Genomic DNA, 21,792 nt, shown 5'->3' with positions numbered 1-21,792 from the left:
GCTGCCTACAAATTGCTTATTGTTTACCTCTTCCCACATCCAGACTGTTAGTTCTTTGGAGGCTGAGAAACTTTTTTTTCTCATCCATCTTTATGCCACTGTCAGGTTGAGTGACCAGCATATGGTGGGTCTTCAAACATTTGCTGAATGATTATTACTACCACTGAACATATTATTTCTTACAATATAGTTGAATGAATGGGAAATAATTGAGGAAACAAATGAGATGTGAAGAGGACACACTACACTTTTGAAAATCTTAGAGTAAAGAGCACAGAGGATGCACATTTGTTCTTAACAGCATGATAATGCTACGCTGAGAGTTCCAACATAGAGAACTTAAATGTGCAATCAGGTTTTCCTTCATAAACTCATTCTCAGAAATAAATACCAGATGGGCTACATTAGTGCATTGATAGTGGGGACAGTTACTTTATACCCAAAGGTAACCAATGTCTTTCCTATGAAACTGCAGCGAGTTAATGGAATGTTTACATTTTTGTGGTGCTTCTTTATAGAGGAGAATTTTTTACTTACTGTAGAATTCTATAATGAAATGTAAATGAACATTGCTTTCCTCTGCCAGATAATTACCCCAGAATCCATTTAAACAAAAATAGCATTTGTAAAGAAACATCCAGAAAGAAAAGCAAAAATAAATGGAATACTAGATGTCCCATTTACCAACTTGTGTTTGGTTTATAACATTTGGCACATCTTGATATCTATATAATAGTAGTTTTAAAACTATAAATAATATTTTACAGAGGTCATACCATAGTTATTTAAGTTTAGGGGTTTATTTCCCTGAGCACTAAGTAGCTATGAATGAATTATGTTTAGTCTGATCTGCCACAGAAGAGCCATAAACCTCCAAGTCATAGCAAACTGTGTAATATTACTTCAATACGTCAGGAAAATTATACATGTAAAAGAATAATGCATGATGAGGGAAAGGTATTTTTATTTTTTTAAAGTAATATATGTTACTGGGCAGGAGCTATAAAATTTTGTTTTGTTAAACTTTCCTCTGATTCTGGAAAACAAGCATCAGCTTTGCATTGTCAGCCCTAAACCAGCAAAGCAGGCCGTGGCACCAGAGAAAGGGCCTAGGAAGGAGAGTTTGGCCTTGATTTATGAAGTTTCTCCTCTTGAGATCCCTGAACCTCAAAAAGATGAAAATGAAGGAAAGCTGCAAGAACACAAGGTGGTTTTGGACATTTCTTTCTCTTCACTACCAGCATTCTCTGCCAGTGACTCGTGCGCAAGTGTTTTAACAGATGCTCAGAAGTGAGGGTAGGGACAGTGTTTAGCATTAAAGCACAATTCACTTTTAAAATTAAATCTAATCAAAATGCTTAAATGAAATTGTTAAGCACTCACTACATACCAGACAACATGCTAAGCAATTTCTCTTGCTTTTCTCATTTAATTTTTCCAACCCTAATATCATCCGCATTTTGCAAATGCAGGAACAGAGGTTTGGAAAAATAAAGAAACAGATCCAAGGTGACATTGGTGAGAGATGGCCAGGATTACAGCTGAGGTCGGTTTGACTGCAAAAGCTCTCTGCTATTTATTCAAAGTCAGTTGTGAGGTCTTCCTGTCAATGTTCTAAGCGCCTTACCTGTATTAACACATGACCATCCTCACAACAGTCCTATTGTTATCTGTATTATTACTTACTGTTATCATCTGCATGTTACAGTTGAAGCTGAAGCTCGGAGAGGTTAAGTAACTAGCCTCAGGCAGCATAGATGGTATCTGAGAGCCACAGTTCAAACCCACTTGTCAGACCGAGGAGCCACACTAAGGCACTCAACTTCTCATTCTCTACGAATATTAAAATTAATCTTACGAAGGAACAAGAATAGACAAGACACCCTGAAAAAGAAGAATGGGTTGGAGAAGTGAGCAGCGGGAGGGGGAATCCTTCTTGACTCACCAGAAATGAAAATCTACTTACAAAGCTTCCATAGTTTAGACAGGGTGATTTTAGAGCAGGGGTAGACATCTAGACTAATGTGACAGAATAGACAGGGAATTGTACTGTGAAGAAAAGCCCAGAAGTGATCACAATTTAGGAGCATGGTTATCTCTGAGAGAGAAGGAGGCAAATGGAAGAAAGGGAAGGGTAAATGGCATCAAAGATACTGGTAACATCCTATTGCTTAAACTGGGAGGTGGATACACTAGTGTCCATTTTGCTATTATTCTCAAAATTGTACATATAATATAGTATTGGAAAAAATAACAACAGCCTGCGCAGTTTACTCTTTCCTAACGAAAAGCTGTCTCAGGGGTTCGAAGGCTATACTTTCATGACACCTTTAGAGTCTATTCCTTTCTGTGGTGTTTCCAGTGCTTCTACAGACTCAAGTAATGTACAAGGTTAGAATATATCATTCTTAAACATCTATCACCTTGTTAAGAACCTTGGAAAATTTTTAATTTGACATTTTCTTTAAACTGAATAATAGAAATGACATTAGATGGATTGTTACCCAAAGCACTCCATTTTAATGGCAAGTTCAAAGGAACAGAGGCGCACCTCTGCTGGCTGATCCCCTGGGAATGTCAGTTTGTCCAACTATTATATGAAGTTGTCCAACTACTGTATGAGGGAAGCAAAGCTCTGGGCAGCAGTAGGATGGAGAGGCAGTTTTTGGATTAGAGGATGCCCGGATAGGACCAAAGCCTCCACGTCTCTTTGCTGTCTTGCATCAGAGCAAGAAACAGGAGGAAAGGCAATTTAGTGCAGAAATTTGGGACGAGAATGAGTCACATTTTAAACACATTCGCTCGAATTTGTTGCAAAGGTGAACTCAAGCAGTCAAGCGGTGGGGCTTAGTCCCAGACCCTCACATTTTTCCTGTGTTGCACATCCCAGGGTTGGGAGAGGACATTCCACAGAACTAGGAAGAGGAGGCATCAACTCTGCCACCTGGCCCCATTAAGCCAACTCATCGTGGCCTTGCTGGCCCTGCCAAGGACTGTGACTGGAGCCTGACACCGGGGACACCCAACGAGGTGTGTGCTTTCTCAGGTTAATGTGGGTTCAACCTGAAAAAGGAATGTGCTTCTAAAGATGTGCACTACTGTCCTCTGCTGGACGGAGCCAGAATCACCAGGATTTAACTACCTAAGGACTGAAGGCAAGTGGGAAGGAAAAACAACCGCTTTTATGAGATTGTGTATAAGCGATCATGTGAAACACTAGTTTCTAAAATTAAAGTTCCCGAGAGCAAATAAAATATGAATGCTTATAAGTTGCATAATAATTCTGTGTTTTAATACATTCCAATTAATCTATCAAAAACAAACTGGCAGGCTTATCTTTAATTTTTATTCAAATATAAAATATTTCTTCAAATATGACTCTAGTGGTTAATACCAATGTAAGTTTTTTTGGCTAAAAAATTATCCTGTGTTTATTTTACAACTATGTCATTAAAAAAAAGGTTCTTGACACTAATTTGGAAAAGTATATGTCATCTACTCTGTTTTAAGCTTAGGCGTAAAAAAAAGAAAGAAAGGAAAAGGCAGCTACTACTATCCTTTTTACCAAATAACTTTGCCAAATAGGCATGAATGAGCCATTTTATATTTGAAATTGTGGGACTTTTTAAAATGAAAGACTGATAAATATTGGCAGGTACCTCTTCTATGAATATGAACTTACCTCACAGGTTTGATAGACTGACAGATAAGCCCTGTCAAAAGCCACTCCTTTCAAGAAAGAAGTTTCTAGAGTTTCTCTCAAAGCAAAATAAACTTGCTTACTCAGGATCCTATGAATTGCTTACACTGAGACAATGATTCAGGTGTGGATGATTTTAAACTTTGCATACTTCTCTGAGGTTGCTATTGAACCTAAGGAACAGAAATTCTTGTAAGTTATTTTATATACGTGAATCTTGTACCATGATTTGATGCTGAAATATGCCATATTTTTTTCATTCTAAGATTCACTAACCCTCTCCCCCTACACACACATTTTCACTTTTCTAAAATCAGGATGTCTCAAATTCCTGGCTTCTCCCTATCCATGGCATCTTACAATTGCTGTCACTTAGACTTATTGTCAGCCAGGCAACAGTCAAGATGCAGTTGTCATCCTGCTGCACTGTCACTGGTGTTTTGGGACAACACACTGCATCGTGTACCATAACATCAACATTGAATATTCCTTCTCTAGCGGGTTTTAAAAGAGTTGGACTCGGAATATGAAAAACTTTTAGGAGACCCATAGACAATTTATTTTACATAGATTTTCCTTTTCTATGCCTGCACAGATAGGATACATTATATGTATATAAATAAGTATACAATGATTCTTTTAATAAAAATAAAATACAAAAATTTTAATGTAAGGAATTATTAGGTCCTATTTTAACTGGCAGCATTTTTTTTTAGTGGTACATAAATTAATGGTACACATTATGATTGATGGCATTTTAAATTCAACGAATTATATGGTATAACAGGGCAGTGGAAAGAATGCGTCTGAATTCAAAACCAGATGACATAAGATGGCATTAACTGAAAAGGCATATTCACTCAATTTCCACAGTCTGCACCATCAATCAATTTTGAGAAGAAAATGGAATTTAAAAAATTCTCTTAGTCCTCCCATGTACCCAAATATTAGAAGAATAAAACAATGTGCCAGGTGCCAGGATAGATCAGCCCCTCAGCCTTCAGCATCTCACTATAATTATTGGATACAATCCAACCAACCTTCTGCATCACAGAGAGGATAGGGGAGGGTGCTCAGAGATCAAAGCCAAACGTAGCTCATCTGAAGCTCATGTAATATACCTCACTGGAAAGAGGCACAAGGGGATGGAGCGTCAGAAGAGTGAGAATATTGAAGTGTCTTTCTTAGTCCCTGAGGTCTTCTTTGGACCAGGAAGCTTTGCTGGATAGACATATATCACGGCTCTACATATTACATCTCTCTGCTCCCTCAATATGAGTTGTATGTGAGTGTGTGAAGTTGATGACCAAATATAAATCAGAGTTATTTCTGTTGACAGGAAATAAAGTTAGACCATCATACATACTCAGAGCCAATATCTGCTTTCATGTTTTTCAAAGTTATAGGGAAAAGATGTCTCCCATTATTATGACCGTCTCGTCAGAGCTAAGATGGAGCCAATTCCATTCCACCTCAGTTCTTTTCTCAGCCAAGAATGGAAACCATACTGTGATAAAACATTGCCAAGGGAGAGGTCCAGATAAAAACCTCCCAGTCAATTTAGACTCAGCTTGGTCGAAGACTCCCTTCAACCCCACCCTCTAACACCCTGCTGAAGGAATCAGTTTTTCCTTCTAAAATTATGTTTCTTGTTCCTCACTACCCAGCTCCACCTCCTAACCTCTCTCTCTAGGCTCCATTTCAGCAAAGTTCATAGAATCAAAAAAAAAAATTCTTTTTAATGTACACAGACTCTTATGCCAATTTTGGGGTCTCTACTATCAAAAAATGTACACTAATATGGGAAATAGCGGGTTTATAGATGACTCAGATATATAAAGCCGATTCTAGTTACACATTCTTATGAGACAATTCCTTTTCTGGCCCTTTGAAAGCTGCATGTCCATCTGCCTTCGCTCTGGATCCAGGAAGCTTGTTTCAGTGCTGAATTAAGCCACTGGTTCACGAGGCTAAGGAACAATTCTCTCGCTAGTGTCTCCCTGCAATGAACTCCATTTTCTGCACCCTCAAAAGTTCCTTGAGTTTGGAAACTTTCTCTCCTGCTTGCTTTATGCGATCCCAGTGTCTATTTGGCACCGCATACTTTCTGGATCTATAATTTTTCTAAAAGCTGTAGTAGTCTTTAAAACTCTTCTCCCATTCCAGAGCACCCCCTTTTTCAAGTTCTTGGGGCTCTTGTCTTTGGAGCTCTCTCTCCACACTCTTCTCCTAGCCTAGTCTCATCCTAGGCAAACATTAGCACAGAACACTGATGTAGCAACCTTTCAGTTTTGTGTTGTCATGCCCCGACAACATTATTCTAAATTTGCAGATGATTTTGGGTCGGGAAGCATTAAAGTTGCTTTGAGTGGCAGAGTGGTAACATAGAAAAGCACTGACTTGGGAGGTGGAGCCCCTGGGTATGGTCAATTTTCTGTTACTACCTGAGCAAGTGACTTGAGTAAGTTATTTAATGTTTTGTGCCTCCTCCTCTATAAAATGAGGCTATCAGACTAAGCTATTGGATTCCTTTCCAGGGACAGAATTCTGTGACTTCAGATTTAGATGGAAAATTTTACGGCAGACTGGACATAGGACTAATTATTTGTTTTGATGTTGAAGGATTAATCATTTCCCTGAAATGTCTTCTGTTATTTATATCTATCTTCAAGAGATGCTACATGTATTTATTTTGCTGAAGTGTGGAGAAAGTCCATGGTCAAACAAGTTAAAATAATTTTTTCTCCCTGCAGGACTTTTCAGAGCCTTTAAAATACAAATATGCTGTGAATCTCCAGGAAGGAGATCAAGCGTTACAAAACTAAGCAAACATATTTGAACAACTATTTCTTTTTGTTCAAACACCATTTACCATCTTATAGACATAGGGTTCTACATAAGGCATCTTGAAGAATGGTGCCCCAAGGATGGTTACTTGAAGAGAAATGAAATTGTCAAAATTGCAAGTGTCGATAACATTATTAGAATACTGAATACTATAATATTGAAACATTTTAATACTGAAACATTTTAAAAGGTTATTTTGAGGTTTATTTTGGACTTGGTACCTGCCAATGTCAACTTCTAATTCTTTTTTTTTTTTTAATGAGATGTTTATTTAGTTCCAATAGGTAGAGTAGAAGGCTCGCTTGATGTCTATAGTGATCTTAACCCTCTTCCTACTCCAGTCTCAGCCCAGCATGCACTTCTCCATTCTGCCTTCTCATCCTCACTAAAACAGACTCTACTAAAATGCGAACTGAGCCTGTACCCTGGAATAGCTTAAATCTAAGGAATCCAAGCCTCTATGTTTCACTGCCAAGTACTGTTCCTGAAAGTTCACTGATCTTTGAAATCAGCTAGCCCTTAAACCCATTGAAGAGGGTCAAAAGAGTTAAAAGATTCCAGATGGGGCCAGAGCAGCCTCTCCAATTTCTTCCGCCTCTGTTGCTCATTCAGGGTGTGACCTGTACAGGTCACTAAATCTCTATGTGCTTTCAACTCCCCATTTATAAAATTTGGCTGATACATATTGATTTCTAGGATGTTTAGAGATACTTGAAGTCACTACAAAGAGCAAATTTCCTACCTGATTTTTGTGTTATTACCAGGGGAGGCCACAGGCACAACAGTCAGAAAGCAGCAAAGGACAAGAAATTGCAGAAATTGAGCAAATCAAGCTTTCTTAGCTCTGGAGCCACTGTGACCCAATTAAATCTGCACATTCACATCGGACAACATCTAGTTTATAAAGGCAAATATTTAATTAGTGGGACTCTAGGACTGGCAGTGCAACTTCTAACACATGTAACAAGATACCCTAAGCTTGAGAAGCAAACCCTGTAAACTTAAACTACTACAAAATTATAAAGTTTAACATAAAAATGGAAAATCTTTAAATAGCTGTTTTGTGCAATGTTCTTAACAGACAAAACTGCAACACAGTGGAACCGTGTAACTACTAGCAGCAGGCACTCCAGGAAGATAAAATAAACTGGCTTTATGGACCCAAGGAATTGATTTTTAATGAGATTCTGCTTGGCTGTAACGGCTTCCTGAGAGAGTGATCCAGTTTCCATGGTCTCTGGTATACAGTTATAAGGTGCAGAGAAAAGACTTGACTAAACAACACTCAAGCATTTGCCATTTTAGTGTATGCGATTAAATAAAATAAGGATGCTAAGACACACTCCAGAAAGTACATGTGCACGTGTATGCACATATGCTCATGCATATGCCACTATACCTTCAGACACTTTTCCTAAGACGTTACTTGCTTGTATATTCTGAATTTTACGGGACTAAAGCGCTTGAAGTTATATGCATATATTTTTCCACCAGAGCATAAGGACCCCTAAATTATTAAATAGACTTGACTGATTCTTTCATACTCTGTAATCTAGATTTTCTGCTGATATTTATGTTTATATGTATAGCAGTGGCTAGGGACAACAATAAGTATAGGTATAGATAGAGATATGCTGTAGATAGCAGGCACTATAGAATGGAGAAAGTAGTGTAGCACACTGGTTAAGAGCTTCAGTTTTGAATCTTGCCTTTACTACTTCCTAGCCGTGTGTGCTTTGGTGTGTTAACTAACTTCTCTGAGCTCCAACTTTATCTTCAATAAATGTGGATAAAAGCACCTATTTCACAGGGGTATACTAAAGATTAAATAATGCAGAGACAACAATTTAGATGAATCTTAGCAATACAAAGTGAAAAAAGTAAATCCCAAAAGATTATATATAACACATTTTTTTCATAAAGTTAAAGCTAAGTAACACTTAAATTTATATATGTAAGAATTTACATAGCATTAATAAAATTGTACGTAAAAAAGCAATTATGAACACAGGGTTCAGGATGATGATTAATTTGAGTGTGGGGGAGCTGGAGGAATGGGAGATAGGATTATAAAACTAGATAATAAGTTATAGTCAAGGTGCTAGTTTGTGTTTGGATGTTGGGCTTGCAAGTGCATATAATGAATAACTAGCTAACTAAATAAAACTATCCATGCATAGACCAATGATGAGAATGTCATGAATCAAGGAATATGACTAATCTAAATCTATGTACTGGAGCCTCAAAGAAAAAGAGAAGGTCAAAAGAGGTAATAGATAATAAAGTGATTAGCACAGTGCTTGATACATAGTAAGCACTTAAGAAAATGTTAGGTAGCAGGCTAGATATTTCTACATATATCCACATACATTCTTATCCTTAATAAGTTTAACTTCCCAGCATCATCAGTTTCCCTTTATTTTCCTTATTTCCTCTTTCATTTATTTTTTTTCCCCCAGTGGCATATTCTATATTTCCAAAATCCTTAACTTTTTAATTTTTAAAAACCTTAAGGTATAATTTATATGCAATACCAGGTACAGGTCTTTGGTGTTCAGTTTGATGTATTTTGTCAATTGTATTCACAAACACAACCACCATTCAAAACAAGATATAGAATATTTCCATCACCCCCAAAAAGGTCCTTTGTGACCCTTTCCAGTCAATTACCTCCTGTCAGCGGCAACCTCTTATTGACTTCTGACTTCTGTCATTGTAGATTAGTTTTGCCGTTTCGTGGACTTCATAAAAATGAATCATATAGTATATACTCTTTTATAATCAGCTTCTTTTGATCAATCTAATATTTTTTGAGAGTCTCCATATTGTTGCATATGTAGCAGCAGTTCATTTTTTTTTTTTTCATTGCTGGGTAGCACTGTATTGTATGAATATACTACAATGTGATTATTTTTTCTCCTGTTGATGGACATTTGGGTTGTTTCCAATTTGGAGCTATTATAAGTAATGCTGCTATGAACATTCTTGTATGATTATTCTCATAGACATATCTTTTGATTCTCTTGGGTAATACTTTGGAGTGGAATTGCTGAGTTGTAGGGTAGATGCCTGCTGATCTTTTTGAGAAACTGCCAGTTTTCCAAAGTGGTTGAATCATTCCAAATTCTTAAGTTTCTAACATCCAACTCCATTGAAAACTGATTAAGTAACCACACTGACAATGACCCATTTGTGTCAGGTCCATGTCTTTTATCAAGTCCACAAGGATTCCCAGGCCAGAAAAATAAATATTTTAGAAAAGATATGAATGTAAATGGCAACAGATGAATTTAGACTTGTCTGATGGTGGAATGTACAAAATCAGAACAGCAAGAAAGCATTTCAGATTCAGGTCATAAAATGAATCATTTTTAAGAATACTGCATGGGCGAAGTGTGAGACTAAATCATAGGTTCCCAAGCTGGATAGATGCCCCTTTCTGCTCTTGGCATCAAGAGACAAACCTAATAACTTTTCTGGGGAGTGGATGGGTGACCGATGGTAGGGACACTAATTGCCTTCCATTGGCTGGTTGATTTGGCTGTAAAGAGAAAGTCCTGCCCTAGCTCCAAAGAGTTTACATCTGTTTCTCATACAGCTCAGCCACCCATGCTGCTTCAACCATCCCCTACTGCTAACCAGGCTACCACTTTATTGATTTTCCCTACCCTTTTAAAAAGATGAAAGTTTCTGAAAGCTTTTTGCATGCAAGTATGCGTGTTTGTGTGCATGCACATGTGTGTGTTGCTGACAGCAATGGTTTCGGTTAACAAACTAAGCAGCAGCTAGGGGAGCCATCCGTTTTGGGGGTTTGTTTTGTTTTGTTTTTGTTGTTGTTTTTAACCAATTACTCTAGGATTCCTTACCGCCTGTGGTGGAGCTGGCAGACACATAACAGAATGTGATGACAACAACTTAAAGATAATTAGTTGACAATGACTTGAGACCTCATTAACCCCTTTAACACCTCATAGTTAATGATTAAAATAAAATACTTGGAGATCATTTAAAGAACATCCTGTCTTACTACCAGCAGTTGTTTAGGTATAGCTAGAATATTGAATATTTCTTTGATATGACTTCCATTAACAATGATTATCCAAAAGCATCAACAATGATTATTCAAAAAGGATATCATTGTTCCGTGTATATCAATGGATGAAGAATTTGTGCTTTTACCCAGAAACCTATTATTTTGCTTCTTTCTGAAACACACTCCCACTCTCAGTCTTTTTAACTAAGTGATGTTCAAAGTTTTTTTTTTAAGTTAGCCTCTTTGTTCCCATAAATAACATGGATTGATAGTTAACTGTGATTTTTACTGGAATCACTCCAATTAGGGGGTTAATGACTCGAGAATTCCACCATGAGAATTCAAAGGTGTGTATATGTTTACATAAACCTGGAATATTTCACAAATCTGCTAGCCTCAGGCTCCAATAAACGTACAATAGTTCTCATTTTTCTTGATGGGTCTTCGATAAGTGTTTAAATGATAGATGAATTGATGCTGAGATTTTATAACCTTTCAGAATTTATTGTTTCACTCTGCCTCTAAAATAGACACCATTTAAACCACTGAAGCAACTCAGTGGTTCTATCCTTTGTTCTTAAATATTTCTTGGGAAAGAAGTTTCAGTGCTTCTAGGACAATCCAATTATACTACATATTAAATTGCAAATATCAGACAAAATTCTAATGTTTGAGAAGGTTTAGAATAAGCTTTATTTTGATTATAAAATGTTAATAGCCTATAAAGCTATAATCTTCATATCGGTTGTACTACTTAGACATGTAAGCAGTTGTACTATGTAGACATTCCAACCATTTATTTGATGTGAAAGTTTCATATTAATGAGGCAAATACAGCTAAGTTTGTCCACTTTCAGGACAGCAGTCCTTAACCTTTTTTGGATCACGGACTCATTTGGTAATATGGTAATACTATGAATCCTCCAACCCAAAAAAAGGCTCTAGTCACACACCAAATTTAATGGATTTTCAGGGATTGATGGATTCCAGATTAATATTCTCTTATCATCGGTAACAGGGATGATTTTAACCAGGGATGATTATAACCATGTTGGTGAAAATTAATCTATTAAATAATGAAGTGGAAATGGACCAACTGTGAACAGATCATATTCAAACAGGAATTATGATTTGAGAAAATTAGTTAGAAATCCAAAAGGGAAAAAAAGATGTCTCTTTATAAAATAAGGGTCAAGTGTGCCATGAACATTTATTGAAAAGATTGATTGATGAGAAGTTATAAGCAAGTGTTTCTTTGTTTTCTTTTTCCTAACAAGCAAAGCAAAAGTGAGAATTTATTATTTAAAAAAACTTCGTGTTATTGATTTCTAGTTTAATTTTGTGTGGTCTGAGAACATACTTTGTCTAATTTCAATTTTGTTAAATTTGTTTAAGGTTTGATTTATGGTCCAGAATATAGTCAATCTTGGAGAATATTCTTATTGTACTTGACTATCTATTTTGCTAATGTTAATGGAGTGTTTTATAAAAGCTAATTAGGTCAAATTAGTCTTCAGTGTTGTTTGGGTCTTCTACATCTTTACTAATTTTCTATCTACTTGTTATATTAAGTACTGAAAGAGAAGTATCAAGTCTTCCACTATAATTGTAAATCTGTTGATTTCTTCTTTCAGTTTTACGAGTTTTGTTCTATGAATTTTTAAAAATAATCAAAGTTTTTTTCAATTACAGTAGGTATACAATATTATATTAGTTTCAGGTATATAATCTGGTGATTAGACATTTATATATCTTATGAAATGATCACCCTGATAAATCCAGTACCCATCTAAAACCATACATAGTAATTCAATATTATTGATTACATTCCTTATGTTATACTTTATATCCCCATGACTATTTTGTAACTACCAATTTGTACTTCTTATTTCCTTCCCCTTATTCACCCCCACAAACCCCCTCCCATTTGGCAACCATCAAAATGTTCTCTACATGTACGAATTTGTTTCTGTTTTGTTTATTTAGTTCTTCAGATTCCACATGTAAGTGAAATCATATGGTATTTGTCTTTCTCTGTCTGACTTAGTCCATTCAGCACAATACCCTCTAGGTTCATCCATGTTGTTGCAGATGGCAAGATTTCATTCTTTTTTATGGCTGAGAAATATTCTATTGTATATATGTACCACATTTTTTTTTTTTAGCCCTTCATCTATTGATGAACACCCATGTGGCCTCCATATCTTGGCAATTATAAATAATGCTGCAATGAACATATGGATTAACATGTCCCATCAAAGTAGTGCTTTGGATTTGCTCGGATAAATAACCAGAAGTTGGGTTACTGAGCCCTACTTTGTCTCTTGTTATAGCCTTTGTTTTAAAATCTGGTATAAGTATTTGTCTGGTATAAGTATTGCTTCCCTAATTTTCTGTTTGTCTGTTTCCATTTTCATAAAATATTTTTCTCCCCCTTTACTTTGTGTGTTTCTTTTGATCTGAAGTGTTTTGTAGGCAGCATATGTAGGGGTCTTGTTTTCTTATTCAGTCACTATGTCATCTGATTGGAGCATTTAATCCACTTACATTTAAAGTAATTATTGATAGATATGTAGTTATTGCGATTTTATTATTCATATTTTTAATCTCTTTTCTTTTTCTTCTTAAAGAAGTCCCTCTAATATTTCTCGTAATATCGATTTGGTGTTGATAAACTCCTTTAGCTTTTTCTCATCTGGGAAGCTCTTTATCTGTCCTTTGATTCTAAATGATAGCTTTGCTGGGTACAGTAATCTTGGTTATAGGTCCTTGCTTTTCATTACTTTGAATATTTCGTGCCAATCCTTTCTGACTTGCAAAGTTGCTGTTGTGAAATCAGCTGACAGTCTTATGGGAGCTTGCTTATAGGTAACTACTTTTCTTTTGCTGCTTTTAAGATTCTGTCTTTAACCTTTGGCATTTAAATTATGCCAGCATCTTGCTTGAACTTCCTGGGCTTGTATGTCTATTTCCTTTCCAGATTAGGGAAAATTTATGTCATTATTTCTTCAAATAGGTTTTTAATTCCTTGATCTCTCTCTTCTCCTTCAGGTAACCCTATGATACAAATATTAGTATGCTTGATGTCTCAGAGGCCTCTTCAACTAGCTTCCTTTTTTTTGGAATTTTTTCTTGTTGCTGTTCTGATTAGGTGTTTTCTCTACCTTATGTTCTAAAAAGCTGATTCAGTCTTCTGCTTCATCTAATCTACTGTTGACTTTTCCTAAGGTATTCTTCGTTTCAGTTATTGTATTATTTCTGACTTTTTTTTTTAATGTTTTGTATCTCTTTTTTAAAGTTCTCACTGAGTTCATCTACTCTTCTCCTAAGTTCATTGAGCATCCTTATAACCAGTGTTTTGAACTCTGCCTCTGGTAGATTGCTTGTCTCTATTTTGTTTAGTTCTTTTTCTGGAGCTTTGTTCTGTTCTTTTATGTGAGACATGCTTCTTTTTATCTCAATTTTGGCTGTCTCCCTGTGTTTGCTTCTATGTATTAGGTAGGGTTACTATGTCTCCTGATCTTAGTAGAGTGGCCTTATATAGTAGATGTCCTCTGGGGCCCAACAGTGCAGTCTTCCTTGGTCTCCTGAGCGGGTACTCCAAGTGCATCTCTTGTATGGGTTTTGTGTGTCCTCCTGTTGTAGTTGAGCCTTGGTTGCTGCTTGCACGTCGGTAGGGGGAACTGACCCTTGGGCTGATTGGTTGTGAAGACTGGTCAGTGAGGGCTGACCCTGTGGAGCAGGGCTCTGGTGCCTGCCCAGTCTATCCTTTGGGTGTGTTGCCCTTGGATGCAGCCCTGGGTGGTGCTATGCCTAGGTCTGAAGCCAGCTACGAGTAGTGCCAGCTCCAGGGCCTCCTGGGAGGGGCCCTGCCACAGGCCAAGTTTAGTCACAGCCTGTGCCTTCCCATTGCCACCTGGCAAGAGTCACCAAGGAATCCACAGATGTCTTCCACCCATGCTAAGCTTGGAGGTTTCTCAAGAGGCCAAACTATGAACAGAGGTTGCTTGACAGTAGTGTTGAGCTTGAGGCTGTTCAGCAGGAAGTATAGGGCACACCAAGTCCAGATGCTGTTTGTTTGGGTTTTGTGAACATTTGAGATTTTAAGAAAATCTGTAGCATGAGACAAGACAGGAGGTTTGTATGGAAGAGCCACTGGAAATGGCTTGGGTGGGCTCGAAAGTTGGGCAGGGTGGGGTCTCAAGAAATTGCCAGGGCAGGGCGACCAGTGTTAGCCACGTTGATGGAGACTCAGATATGGTGCCTGCCTGCATGTGCAGGCTGGGTGAAGGGAGGGTTCAACAAAGAAACAATGGATTCTGCCAGCACTTTTGTCTGGGAGAAAGCTACCTCTCCAGCTATCACCCCAAAGCCAGACAATTCAATTCCTCCCATCTGTCACTGGCACTTTCTAAGCTGCTGCCCCAGTGCTGGAGCTCAGAGCAAGTAAGTCCGTCAGAGAGTAAGTCTGTGTGCAGGACCCTTAAGAGAAATGTCTACAACTTGTGCCACCCTCCATCTCACTCAACCACAATCTCCACTAGTTTTCACAGCCAGAAGTGGAGGAGACTTATCTTCTCCATCCTGGAGTACCCGGTGTGAGGCTGAGATCCCTCATTCCTCCAGAGGCACATCCACAGCTGAGATATCTCTCCCAATTCTCAACAGCCACACATGGGTGTGGGACCAGCCTGTCCCATGTCTCCATCCCTCCTTTCAGTCTCAAGGTGGTCTCTTCTGTATGTCCAGTTGTAGGACTTCTGTTCCACTAGACTTCAGGTGACTCCCAATAATGGCTGTTCTGTAACATAATTGTAATTTTGATGTGGTCGTGAGAGGAGGCAAACACAGCATTTCCCTATTCCACTGGGCAAGTATTTCTCACAACATAATCTATATGACTCCAAGAGAATTAGCGGAGATGCTTATTTAAAATGCATATTCCTAAGTTATACATTTAGCCAGCTCAATCCGCAACTCCTTTATCGGGAGCTGGGACCCTGCATTTCAGTTTAACCAAGCTTCAGGTGATTTTTTTCTTTTGTATGTGTCCTCGGTGCATAGGTTTTTTAAATATAATTTTTTATTTTTTAACTACAGTTGGCATACAATATTATATTAGTTTCAGGTATACAATATAGTGATTAGACATTTATATAATTTATGAAGTGATCATCCTGATAAATGTAGTACCCATCTGACACCACACATATGAGTCTGTATTATATCATTGACTATATTCCTTACGCTATACTTTACATCCCCCTATTTTGTAACTACCAATTGCATTTCTTTCTTTTTTCTTTTAATGCCTATAGCACCTGGTATTCCTAGGTGGTCTCCTATCCAAGTACTAACCAGGCCTGAACCTGCTTAGTTTCCAAGATTAGACAAAATTAGGCATGTTCAGGATGGCATGGCCATAGACCCAGTTTGTTTTTCTTAATCTCTTCCCCTACTTCACTCATCCTCTCAACCACCCCTTCACATCCGGCATCCATCAAAATATTCTCTGTATCTACGAATTTGTTTCTGTTTTGTTTTTTGGATAAATACCCAGAGGTGGAATTACTGGGCCCTTCTTGGTCTCTTGTTATAGCCTTTGTTTTAAAGTCTGTTTGTTCTGGTATAAATATTGCTATCCAAGCTTTTTTTGTTTGTTTCCATTTTCATGAAATATCTTTTTCCGTTCCTTTATTTTTAGTCCGTGCGTGTTTTCTGATCTGAAGTCTCATATAGACAGCATATGTAAAGGTCTTGTTTACTTATCCATTCAACCACCCTATGTCTTTTGGTTAGAGCATTTAATCCATTTACATTTAAAATAATGATTGATAAATATGTAGTTATTGCCATTTTATTATTCATATTTTTTATTCTCTTCTTCTTCTTCTTAAAAAAATCCCTTTAACATTTCCCATAATACTAGTTTGGTGGTAAACTCCTTTAGCTTTTTCTCATCTGGGATCCAGGTAATTCTTACACACAGTTAAGTTTGAGAGTGTCTCTTACATTCTGATTAACTCTTACTCTTATGTTTTTTGCAAAGCACTTTATTTATATTAGTATCATTAGTCAGTCAATGTGAATGAATATCTTTCATAAACATCCAGGAAATGCTTTCGATAACTCCAATTTGGATAGTGGATGTCATCAGGAAGAGAGCCCTTGGAAGGCAGCTGCAAACAATTGTCACTCCACTGCACTTACCATCAGAGTCAGGCCACTTTAGATTGGCCCATCACACTGTTCCATTTTTTGGTACTTAGTCATTTGTTACAATAAAAATTAAGTTACAAGGAAGGAACACTGTGACAGGATAATGGACTCCTGCTCAGAAGAGACCAGCCTGCCTCCAATTCATCATGGCATTTATAGTGCATTAGAAGACATGGCAGTGACAACATCATTCCTTTGGGGCAGGAAGATAAAACCAGATTGAGTGGGGAAGAGGGAATTTACTTCATGAACTTGGCAAGAGTGAAATAAAAATAGAATCCAAGGGTGGTTAAAATCGCCATGTTCGGCAAAGAACAAGGAAAAAGCTCACAATTTCTGAGACTAACATTCCAATACGTTAAAAAATTAGCTTATTTCACCTTGCATCACATGAGTAGTTTGAGGGTTAAAATAAAATGATTGCCTGAGGAATAACAGAGAGGCATGGAGAAAATGGGCAAAGTTAAGGCAATTTAAAATGATTAAAGCCCACAAAATATTTTGCAAATATAAAATCCTGGAGAGAAGCTTAACAATAATATTTGTCCAATGGACTGGGCCAAAGATATCTATATTCTCTAGGTATTTTAATTGGAGGCCTGAAGTATCATTATAAAATCATAAGAAATCCATGTCTGTGTTCTCATAAAAGTAAAAATGGTTGTTTGATGTTAGAAAGTAGTATTTTCAAATGTAGGAGCTAAAGGAATGTGGCGCTGGGCAGGCATGTCTGCCAATTTAGACTTGGGAACTTAATAACTTTATAGTATTTTTACTATTATACCCTACACTATATTAAGCCTGGGAAAATACGAGCAGGCACCAGGCAACTTAGTATAATGGGCACAATGTCTTAATTCTGAAATTTCTAAGGTAACATTTTTCTAAACTATAGTTTTTATTAAAGTAACATTATTTCAAAGATCTCAGATCTTTATTTATTTATTTATTTTGAGGAGGAATCAGTTTTCTCCTTAATAAAATCTTAAATTCACTTAAGAATCAATTTGAACAAAAACCTGTGTGGTCTCATTTTCTTTCCCTGTCAATCTGTGTTATTTCCAGGGTGAAAGGTAATTTTGACCATAAACATGGTTTCCATCACACATTTCTAATTTTAACCTATTTGTCTCTGTTTGATTTACATTGAGTCTAGAGCAAATTAACTATTGTGAGCTTTTATTGAAAATTAATTAGGTGGCTAAAGTGCCCATGGCAGACTCTGCCAGTACATGTTTCTCACTGGGTCGCCAGCCTTCTCCAGTTAAAACACCTAGCAACTTAAAAAAATCTATAAAATGAATGATATAATTAGTTCCAGAGTGGAACTCAATCTCTTTGAAATCAGATGCTTTCTTCTAGTGCTGAAGGGCCATGCTATAGCAAGCATTTTATGGTATCAGGGGATTTTCCTGGAGGTAAAGAGTAGCTCATTCTAGCTGAATCACCTCACATGACTTACAAAAGATGTCCTTGTGATACTCAATATAGCTGCATCTATGATCTGATTCCTAAGTCAAAGCAAGGAGAAATAGGAAAGCTGGGTTTATACTACTGTAAAGATAAAAATAATAATAATAGTAATAAGCTACCCAAGTTGGAAAATTGTGTGTGTGTGTGTGTGTGTGTGTGTGTGTGTGTGTGTGTGAGGAGAGAGAGAGAGAAAGAGAGAGAGAGAAAGAGACAGAGAGAGACAGAGACAGAGAGACAGAGACAGAGAAAGAGGACTTATACTTAGGAAAAGCCAGGATGTAAATGTGATTTATTGTAAATAGTTCCACCACATTAAAATGAGTTTTTATTTTCTATGTATGCTGCTTCAAAGAAGAGCTCTGTGGGCTCATAAAAATGCAGAGAACAAATAAGGGCCTCTAAGTCCAATTTATATGCCATGCCCACTGTGCACTGAGACACATATAATCTGTAAAATGTCAGCTTCAAAGTTCCACCGAGATCGGTGTTAACCCTGACCTCTGGCCTCGCCGCCTCTGGCTGGGCCTGCGTGCTTTCTTTACCAGCTGTTTTAGATAAATGTGTTCCATTTTTAAGAGATTGTCTCAGCGTTTTTTACATGAATAGTGGTTAATATTATTAACTCTCACTGGAGGAACCACCTTTTCTAAGAGGGCTTTACAGAGGAACCAATCATTTCATGCCCCATGCAGAGAGTCGGGGATTAATAAATATGTCACTGTACTAAAAATATTTAAACAACACTGGGAAAAAAGAACAAGGCACATAACAAAAGGAAAGCATATTAGTAGTGTTTCCTGTCAAAATACACAGAGGAAGCACTTTATTTGGACCATTTTCTCCATAAAGAGACATGGCGGGCCAAGATAAACACAGTGAAGGAATCTGGTTTATCCCACTTTGGAGATTGGAGACCATCAGCTCAACCAAAGTTATGAGACCAAAACCAGGTTTTCTCTCTTGAGGCAGCTAAGGAAAGCCATCAACAGAGGCAAAGCAGATAGGCTTAGTGGATCAATACTGCACAGTTAAGCAGTACGAAAAATTTCTTACAGGTTTAATGGAACAATTCCTTAATTAGGACCAATAAACAGAAAATTTAGAGCAACATATATAAAATTTTAGTGCAGAGGATTTACCCAACCAAGACTATAAACAGAGGTTCCAGTCAGAGTCTAGGGACGTTTCTCCATTTCAACAGAACAAAGTAAATCCTGAATCACTGTTTACTGAGTGCTTCCTGGATGTAACGTAGTTCTTGATGTGGAGTGAGTTTAAGACATAGAAAAAGTATAATTTCTACTAACCTAAAGCATTAACCTTCCAGGATCGAAAAGCCAGTCAAACTTCATAGGGATGAACGTTGATATCAGGAAGAGCAATTACAGATGGACTAAAATTGTGATAGAACCTGGAGCACATACAGTGAGCTTTACTGAGGGAGACATGCCCCCAAATCAACTCTGAACAGCAACAGATCAGACTCAGATTAGCAGCTAGGAAATGGAATGGTATGTGTTTGCCAAGGGAGACAGAGGGCAGAAAGGATACAAAAAAAAAAAATAGATCAACTTTTGGTATGAAACATGCAGTGTGAACCTCCTAAAGACAGAGAAGTGGGCCAGGGGGACCAATTGAAATCACTCCTGGTCAACTTTTACCAGCTGTCTGTGTCCCTCATCTAGAAATTCTGCTAGTACCCATTTTGACAAGTCATGGAACTATGATTTGTGATACATTCAAAATTTAAGATGATGACAGAAAACATTACAAAACCCTGAAATTAACATAACACTTTCAAATCCATATGCATTTGAAATAAGATCCCAAATTCTCACCATTAAACTTTATATACTAGGACAGTTTGGAATTTTTTCATATATAGAGACTGACATCATTTAGATTGGATAAGCCACAGTTAGCATCTTTTTTAACATGAAAAAATCTTCAAACTAGATAACACTGTCAAAAACCACTAAAGAAATTGTTTCAAAAGGGTAGATATGCCTACTCTAGGATATCATATTATTAGTAAATTAGGCACTCCCAAACATTACTCAAAAGTATTAACTCTATACCAAGTAAGAAAGTTGTTTTTGAAATTGATCCCATAGAATTGTCTCTTTTAAGTGGCTGCTTTCATGAACCAGCCAGTATTTATATATTATTATAAAGATAATACCCTAACTTACCCCACAAGGGTGTTTTGAGAATTAATTAATGTTTGCCAATCCTTTGAGCTCTATAGATGAAAGGTGGGTAGAAATGCTAAGTAGTATTATTATCTTCATCTGCATTTGAACTTGCCACTTATAAGACAATCTTTTATTTTTAAGATAATAAGCTCTCCTTTGGGGAGAAAAGACAAAGATTGCTTCATGTACAATCAAACTCTCACAAAGAGGACAGGTGTGATTATTAGGATTTGGCGTAAAGAATAGATTGAAGTGAATGGCAAACTTCAAAAGAATGTATTCCCAACTCCCAAGACCTCTCTCAGGAGTCACACAAGTGTCAAGTTCATCCTATGATTCCTGCTGAGATATGGTCAAATGTAAAAGCCAGGAATAGTGGGTATTTTTGTGTCAAATAACTAACAACCTCTTTGCTGCTAGGTATTCTTGAGATCCACAATTTGCTTACCGAAGAGAAAGATGCTCCCTTAATCTTGCCAAGAGGTTAAAGGACAATGTTGAGAAATTGCTTTGACTAAACCAGTTGGCTAAATTGGCTTGATTTAGGAATGGATTTTTCGCTGGGGCCCAACTCTAACTTTAATCCTGGTCAGTGCAGTGAGAATGGTTGCCTTAGATCTCCATGGGCCCATCCAAGAGTGTGTGGGACTCTAGTGAAGAAAGAGCAGTGCAAATCTCAAGAGCCTGAAGAACTCAAGAAGCCTTCTCCCTGTCCCTCTATAGAGTGTGCACTTCTCACAGGTAGGGGATAGGTCTTAGGTACAGAGCTGGTGAAGGAGGAACTGACGTTGCACTGATGATGAGTCAGGGGTGCCTGTCTATACCAAGAAGAAGATTGCCCCTAGAAATGTTCTTTGAAACTCCCTGGCAATTTATGAGTTAGTTCTTCTGTAGAGATAACCAGAGAAATTTTAAAATCGACTCAATCGAAAGGCTTGCCTAATCAATGATTTCCCTCTCAAAAACTGACATATATAATTGACAATCTTTTACCATCGTTTTTAAAAATCATTCTTCTGTGTCTTTACCTCTAAGATTGAACTTTTTCATGTAAAGTTAGTTGGAATTATTCTGGGATGTTAGCAAACAGGTTTTAGATTGACCACCTTATATCCAAAGGATAAACCATCAGAGTCTAACAGCTCCCTCAGGGAAGGAAAGGTGTCTTTTTCAGCTTATGTTCATCAGCATCCAGCATAATTTTGCATATAGCAGAGACAGGAAAGAAGGAAGGAAGGAAGGAAGGAAGGAAGGAAGGAAGGAAGGAAAGGAAGGAAGGAAGGAAGGAAGGAAGGAAGGAAGCTGTTTGTATACAGGTTTAGCTC

The 21,792-nt window shown here is 37.3% G+C and overlaps 1 pseudogene; it reads right to left on the bottom strand.

The window, feature by feature from the left end:
* Window positions 1-15,889: 15,889 nt before the first annotated feature.
* On the bottom strand, window positions 15,890-16,008 carry LOC120604005 (uncharacterized; annotated as a pseudogene).
* Between the last annotated feature and the right edge of the window lie 5,784 nt (window positions 16,009-21,792).

Source organism: Pteropus medius, unplaced genomic scaffold, assembly GCF_902729225.1.
Source record: "Pteropus medius unplaced genomic scaffold, Ma_sr-lr_union100, whole genome shotgun sequence".
Taxonomy (NCBI): domain Eukaryota; kingdom Metazoa; phylum Chordata; class Mammalia; order Chiroptera; family Pteropodidae; genus Pteropus; species Pteropus medius.
The sequence above is the reverse complement of the archived record's forward strand: the minus strand, read 5'-3'. Positions and strand labels throughout refer to the sequence as shown.